The sequence below is a fragment of the Cyprinodon variegatus genome, unplaced genomic scaffold (assembly GCF_000732505.1).
Source record: "Cyprinodon variegatus isolate N-32 unplaced genomic scaffold, C_variegatus-1.0 Scaffold172, whole genome shotgun sequence".
Taxonomy (NCBI): domain Eukaryota; kingdom Metazoa; phylum Chordata; class Actinopteri; order Cyprinodontiformes; family Cyprinodontidae; genus Cyprinodon; species Cyprinodon variegatus.
In genome coordinates, this window is record NW_015150625.1 from 383191 (window position 1) to 391252 (window position 8062).

Consider the following 8062-nt stretch of genomic DNA (forward strand, 5'->3'; position numbering starts at 1 on the left):
AAAAAAAAAAAAAAAAAAATAATATAAAGAAGGTTTTTTTAGATCTACCCCAAAAATAAAATGATCTAAATTCTATCAAAATCATGACACAAGTGAAAGAAAGCTTTGAATGCTGTAACACTGATACAGATAAAGAGAGACATTTAGTTTTAATACTGAAACTCCCTTAACTTTGTTTTATTATCTTTTAAAAGATGTTAGAAACAAATCTGCCTTAGAAACAAACTATTTTATATATTATATGAAACATTTTTTTTTCTTCTGAGGTGCTATCATGGATAAAATACCCTGTTTATTAAAATGTTTTATTTAATGTGTATGTACGAGTCAGTTCTCCTTGCTATATATGCACTGTGGAAAACACGGTGAGCCTGGCTGCTTTAACTTGTTTTCATCCCAAAGTTTACGTGTTTTCTTCAATTACTGTCTAGTTCATGACATTGCAGGAAATTGCCATGTAGGTCCAACCAAAACTGAGCAGGAGTCCGGCTCGGTCGGGAAACTCAGCACAGTTGCAGAGGATCATGTCCGGTCTAACCTGACCTTTATAAATAAGCTCTAACTGCCAAAACATCATACAATACGATTTTCAATTAGATCTAACTTTAAATTGTGTCCAGTGTGTTTAGCCTTATGCTACGTTAACACCTAAAGCAGCAGAGGCAGTAGCAGCAATTAATTTAAATGCAAAGTTAATGGTTGACGCGCATCAAGGGGCAGCAAAACGTCCCGCATCGCGTTTTGAGCAGCAGGAGCAGCGCATCATGAGCTATTGACGATCTGCCGCGCGACACTCTTCAGAAGCAGCAGCTGCTGGAGTTGGAAAAATTTTACTTTTGCTGCTCTACGTGCCCCACCCACCAATCAGAGAAGCTGATCTGGGAGCTTTCAGGGAGACGGACACAGCACTACTGATGCAGATCACTATGATCACTCCTCTGAAACAGTTAATTAACGCCTAAATTAACTAAAAATGCCAAAAGAAATTGCTGGCAAAATATGTTCAATTCTATTATTCTGGTGTTTGCAGTTTGGATTACGTACCTTAAAAAACGCTAACATCTACTTCCAGCTGCCACCAACAGTAAGGAAAAACCCTGAGAGACTGCTGTCGAATGGGATTTCCAGTGGCAGAGCAGCGCCGGTGTACGGGGGTCTGAGCGGCTCCGGCAGCAAAAAAATACTTGAAGGCAGGATGGTAATCTGGATTAAGCGACTGCAAAGATGACGTTTTCAGGTCGACTTTCTCACTTAAACACATATTAAAACTACTTTTTACCAACTGATGGCAGAAAATATAGCTGCCACTGTTACAGGCAAAGAAAGGATAGCGTAGCTCAGCCAAACGAGCATCAGACCCCTTTTTCGTCCACGCAACCAGAGCAGCAAAGATGCCTTAGCTGGATGTCAGAGCTAAAACTGTACAAGTATAAAAAATGAAGCAGCAGGTGCATTTTTGCTGCTCCTGCTGCTTGCGGTGTTAACGTAGCATTAGGCGTTTAGGATCCCACAGAACAAGAAAAGAAGCAATCTGAAAAGAAACTGAACTGCCGATCACAGAGAGCCCAAAGGTTTGTTTAAAACTGTCAAAAAACAAGATTTTTGCAAAAAATATTCTACGGACAAAACATAAGTAGAACTTTTTATATTCTTAGCTTTTAACATGGGGTTTGGTTCTGCAGAGGAACAAGGGTGGCCATCATTAGCTCCTGTAGGCAACATGCTGCAGCTTCCATATCTACCTTAAGGATGCTTCAGTGGAAAGCTGGAGCAGTCGTTTCAGCCAGTGTAAATAATAAATAGAAGGCCCCTATCTTCTCTATTGCATCAGGAGACTTTCTTGTGATGGCATCCCTCAGTCAAACATAAACAAGCAGTTCTCTGTTTGGTTACTGTTGCCAGCTCTAGATAAAAAAGTCCAATGTGTCCAAGCTTGAATTAGAAAAATTTGGGTCTTTCCAACTTTATGATCTCACCCACATAGCTGAATCAGTTCGGCTTACAGCAAAGTTGTGCAGAAATCAGTCCAAGGTCGACGAGCCGCTCAGTGCAGCGGCAGGGGAATATTCTTTCAGAACATTTTTATTCTTTCAAGCTTATGAGCAAATGAGCTTTTGGCGGAATTATCTTCAACTTGTTTGTCTTTGTTTTTTAAGATGCTGCTGCATGAATTCTGCTTGAAGTCATCCAAGCAGTGTTGGTGTGAGTTTTTTTTTCTTTTCACATGAATTATGTAAGAGAAGACAAACATAACTCAAAGCCAAACTACCAGCACCAAAACATCCAGTCGGGTTGCCATATCATTAAAGACGAAGCCAGCATTCAAGCTACATTTAAAAAAAGGAACCTTAGGCAAAATGTCACTCGAAAAAAACACCTTGTAAATAAAATATGAGCACATGTCAATAGTGTAGACTCTTGGCTGAAACTCCTGACAGGGTTCGTCTGGGAATATGTGTGAATTTATTCATGAGTGCATGCGTTATCTGCAGCTACATTCGATCAAATGACCGTGGCTGTCTGCTGGATACATACAGTGTCATTGATTACATCTCCAGACTTGTGCACGTGGGGTAGACACAGCTCCAAGGTGTTTACTGCAAGTTCTGTTTATGCTCATATTTTTTATTCCTCTTAGTTTCTTCACTTGGGGTTTTCCATACTTATGGAGTTAATTTTGTTCCATTATTTGGTTCGAGGACAGGATACATTTCGTTATTGGAAACTCAAAAAAAAAAAAAAAAAATTATAATAATTTAACCAGAAATTAAACTTTTCTCATATTCTTCATCTCCCATTTAATCTGGACGGGGTCGTGGGGCCAGCAGTCTACCAGGCCTACCGAAAGACACAGTCCCTCTGGCATGTCCTGGGTCGTCTCCCGGTGGGACGTGCTTGGAACACCTCCCGAGATAATTGTAATTTTTCAGTATTATTGAACTGATTTTAATTTTTTTTCTAATTTAAATTTTTTAAGTTTTCATTTTTTAGTTTTAGCAGCTACTTCACAAAATGTCCATAAAAGTATGGAGTGAATTTTATTGCAGAAAAAATAAGAATTTTGTAAATTGAAATTTGAAAAAAACAAATGCAATATAGGAATAAAGCTAAAAAGGTTTCTCTGATTTTGTTGCATTTTCAAATTTTATTCTTTTAAACTACATTTTTTTCATGCCCATTTTTTTTTGTCTCTTTTTCATGTTTCATCAAATGCATCCTTTTCAGGTTGGGTTTTCCAAATTCGATTCTCTTCACTGTGGGACGGGCTTTCCTCTGGAATAGGGAAACAAGACGCATCTCTGTTTGTCTCTATGGACCTTAACAACTACATCTTTGTTGGTCATGAGCAACCGTTTGTGTGTGCTACTTGAAAAGAATGCCATTTAATTAAAAAAAATTATGCTAAAAAAAATATGAAATTAAGTTTAAATAAATAGATTATGAAAACAATCAAACATAAAATCTAAAAAAAAATAGTAAACTCTCAAAACATTTTGTGATTAAGAAGATTTTCTGGATTTTTAAATTTCTGGACTTCCTGTTCTTCTCATTTAAATTTCAAACATGTTCATTGCTTGAAACAATAATGGAACAAAACTCACTCCATACATATCAATTTAAAGGAGCTGAGAAATGTCTGCATGCAACCCTTCAGTCTGCTGCAGCTCCAGCTGTATGCATCATGGCGTTAGATTAGTTCCTACAGCGTATAATAGCTGTGTTAAAGGCAGAGAGCCCAATCACAGAGAGAGAGAGCAATATTAGTGTATAGAACAGCTCACAGCTATGGCTCTGTGCTGTAATATGAGTAAGAATCAGATTTCTGAGAGCAATTATTAGCTTTTCTCCTCTTTATTTTTTTATCGCACAGGATTAAATCAAACCCCGAACTCATCTATGTTCACCCAGTTTTTCTGTTACAGATAAAGACGTGCAGAAATCCAGCTGCAACAAAAGATTCCCACGTGTTCGTCTCTGCTTCTGCTCTGTGGAAAACAAACAAATGCAAGTGGTGCACATGTGCTGCTGCGCATGAGGGGAAAATGTCAGGAGGGTGTCAGCGGTCAATAGCCACATCTCACCCCTGCAGCTTTATCTGTTCACCTCATCTCTCTCACACACACACCGAAACATCCGCACACACTGAGTGACTTAGCTGACATAATGCTGCCATGGCAACAAGTAGCTGACAGTTTAGAGAGAGGAATGAAAGGAAAAAAATAAACCCTAAAGCCAGACTTGGATGTCACCGACTGCTGCACTCGTTTCAAACCCCGCTGCCTCGCTCGCACTCGGTCGCAGGGAGCAAAATGAAGATGATTCAGAGAGGAAATTACTTTTTCACATCTTTTACATCACACGTAATATTTAAGTGTGGTCAGACAAAGCAGCCTGCAGATGTGTCATCGTTGCTTTTTTAAATAAGACCAGAGGTTTTGATTTTTTTAAACCATAGAATGAGAAAATTTGAATAATACAAGCTGTCCTTTTCATTCCTCAGTTAATTTAAATTTACTCTGCCTAATATTAAGGCTGATGAAACCGTTCAGATATGATTGAAATCTCATTTTAAAACAATTTAATTTGCTAAAAAATTTGTTATAGATTTTTTAACTTAAAAGATCCAAAATGAAAGTTTGCACATTGTACTTGGTGCAAACATCACTGGTGCTTTATCAAAGTGAGAACTTCCTGGATCCTCAAGAACATTCAATGAATCATCATGTCAGCATTTATCTTTGCTAAAGCTTGTCAATTATATTTAGGTCAAGGTAATTGGAAAAAAAAAAAAAAACCTCAGAGTTGCATGATGCTGCCACCACCATGTTTTACAAATTTAATTGATGTTTCCAGGGATTATTTTCCCAAACACACTATTTTAAAGAGAATATTGCAATGTCTTTTTTTTTTTTTACAGGAAAGGAAAAACAAGAAAAAGGAGAAAAGATTAGAAAGAAAGAGGAGATAAAAGGGAGATAACGATAAAACATTTTTTGTCTGCTTCAATACCTGCAAAGAGATCTAAAAACAACAACACAACCAATGGATATAGTGTAACAGATACAGTAAAGTAGCACCTTGATACTATCACTGAAGTTTAAGTAGTATTGTCTAATCTGACATGTATACTGTGGTAGCCAAAAATATTGGCTTTCTGTATGAAAGTGAATCTCTAAGTACCTGGAGCCAAGCACCTGTAGTAGTTTCTGAGAGTGCACTTGTGCATGTAAAGTTAATCCAAAGGAAAAATGCTCAATGGTGGATGTGAAGAGCCAAAGACCCGCCCCTCCAGAGCACCGAGGCGAGCACCGGCAGACCCAAAGCCCCAGATAAGCTTTGCCATTCGTAAGCCATGGGGCCCAGGGACCTGAGGCCCCAGGGCTGCCCCTGACCGAGCCCCAGGGGGCGAGACCCCACAAAGCAGCGGCCAGGAATAAGCCTGCACCCGCCCGGGCATCCACCCCCAAACACCAAGTACCACCAATACACCGGTGGGCATCATTTTATAATAATAACACCTTTTTCCACATGTTCTCTGCCTTGTGCATTACAATTGTCAGATTGCACCCTTGACTTTTTAAGGACTTGCTGTGACATAACCATGAAGAAGTTTACCTGGGCCCATTCAGTTATTCACAGATCCGGAAAAAATCGAGTTAAAGCTTTCCTGTCATGTCAAGCTTGTAAAATTACAAAAGAATTGAAGAAGATATGACCATTTGACACTCTGCAAGTTATTTTAAGGAGAATCACCCTGGAAGCCAGCCGGGTGATAAAAGAAGCAGTTAATGTGATTGCCTTCAATACCTCCCCCAGCAGGACTTGTCAATAGAGACTTCATGTGAAGAAACTGCATATTCTTTCTGCGAAAAATTGTAATTTAAAGCGCTGCATTACAATTTCATTCTATCTGTGCATTACATAAAAAAATATATCCAAAACAATTACACCAACTTTCACAGTAAGACAGACAGACAGCTTGTAGGGTATTGACTCTTGCTGTGACAAACATCTCACTTGCACTGGACCATCTTGAACGTTTTAAAAGTACCCGCATAGCATCACTATAGGCCACCTGCAGCCTTTGCAGGTTGATTTTTCTATATGTAGTCCACAGGTGAGCAGTGTACAGAGAGGTACAATATGCATTAAACAGTTCCACTTTGACTTTATCAGTACATGCACCGAATTTACGAGCAAGGGTATTAGCTTGAGCATACGACAATCTACATTGTCTACAGTAAGATATAGAAACACAAAAATTGATTTAAAAAAAACAAACATTTACTGACCAAAATAATGTGAACCATTTCATCACAAATTCGTCTAAAGTTGTGCTGCCATGTTGATTAAAATTGTAAAAAGTTTTTCAGCAATCGATAATTCAATAGGAGGGACAATATGCTGAAAGACAGCAGCTTGAATCAGTATTAATCTACAAGAGCCTTGCAATTCGGTCACTTGGTTTAAACCAATCAACTATGTGTAGAGGGCTTATAAAATGAATCCTAGAGCTGGATAACACTTTAAAATGCTGCATTTTATTCACTGCACTATTTCCTTATTTATTTCCTCTTAAAATAGGTTATCTCTTTAAAATTTTCCCATGACATACAGAACACAGTAATCTTGTGTGCAAGTATACGCACCATTTTTGTTTCTCCTCTTATTTATTGCAGGTATTTTCAAACGATTAGTATTGGGAAGTTATTTTAGATATAAAGAGAAACTGGTTATACTAAATATCAGAACATCTGTAAACATTTTTAAACTCAGATAATACTTTCCTTACATGAACCACTTATATTGGAATAGCATCAAAATCCAATACCTTTGCAGGCATCACCAACAATTTTTAGGCAGCAATTTGCTGAAGATAGAAATCTTTCCCTATGATGTGACAGCAGTTGCTCTTGCTGTCTGACACCCTCATTCTTTTAGGTCAGCCCTTCCTTTAAGGGGGGGTGCATAAAGAGCAGCAGAAGGAGGCAGAGGGGAAAAGGACGATGCCCTAAGAATAGAAAAGACGATAAGAGAAATATTAGAAAGAAAAGGCACAGGGAGGAGGAGCGGCGGAGTTTGTAGATGTCACGTGTGATCGAGAGCTTCAGGAAATGCAAACATTCAAACACCAATATGCCATATGTGTATGTGCGTCTCCTCAGCTATGTTTTTTTTACCAGTTAGTTAACTCTCGCAGGGCTGATGTCATGCACTGCGTTTCTGCTCTGCTGAGTGAGCTAAATGTTCAAAAAAAAGAGGGGAGATTGTTAAATTGAATAATGCAAGGCTTGGAGTTTGGGGGAGAGTGTCGCCTCCTGTTTGCTTCACAGTTCCCAAAAATAGCAGAATATGTATTAAATATTCAAATTATAGAGAAAGGAATAGCTGATGGTTTGGTTTTAATGCAACTGTCTGGATCTGCATTATTGTTTTTCTGGAACAGCTAAAAACAGAAGGACCCGCTGCAGTCGGAGCAGCTGATTACTTTTATAGCCCACTCAGGATTATTTTCCACCTACCTAATCCTATTTCTGCACAGAAAAACAAACATCTAACACTTTCTTTTAAGAAAGAAGCTGAAGGCAGATATAAATCATTCGATTTATATTATAAGCTTCATGATTCCAAAGAAAAAAGGATTTTCCGTTTTGGTCAATTTTGGCTCCGCCCAGTGGACAAAAGCTGTATTGTTTTGCCTAAAGGAACAGAATGGCTGTTTACGAATTCAGCGGCTGCGTCCTCTGAAGGCTCGATTCGTAAATCCGATTAAATCATCTCCTCGTTATGCGGCCGACAAATGCATCCTTCTTTTTGCTTGTTTTAAAGGACGGGTCCTTCAAACGTGTATCCTACGTAGGCTTGATTCATTACGAGGCCAAGCAAGCCCACTGCTCGGTGATCAGAGGAAAAAGGTAAATGGCGCCAAACAGTGGTGAATATTGTAAGTGCAGTTTAAAATAATACAAGCATGTGAATAATTCCTTCTGAAATTAATGAAAATTGTTGTTTTAAGTGGTTATTAAGTCAGATATGTGGCGGGTATCATTTGATTTATTGA

General features: G+C 38.5%; 1 protein-coding gene across 1 annotated transcript in view; it reads right to left on the reverse strand.

Annotated features, from left to right (window-relative positions):
* Positions 1-8062, reverse strand: part of LOC107087067 (receptor-type tyrosine-protein phosphatase zeta-like) — an 81031-nt gene that overhangs the window by 29296 nt on the left and 43673 nt on the right. The gene's annotated exons all lie outside the window — the stretch shown is intronic.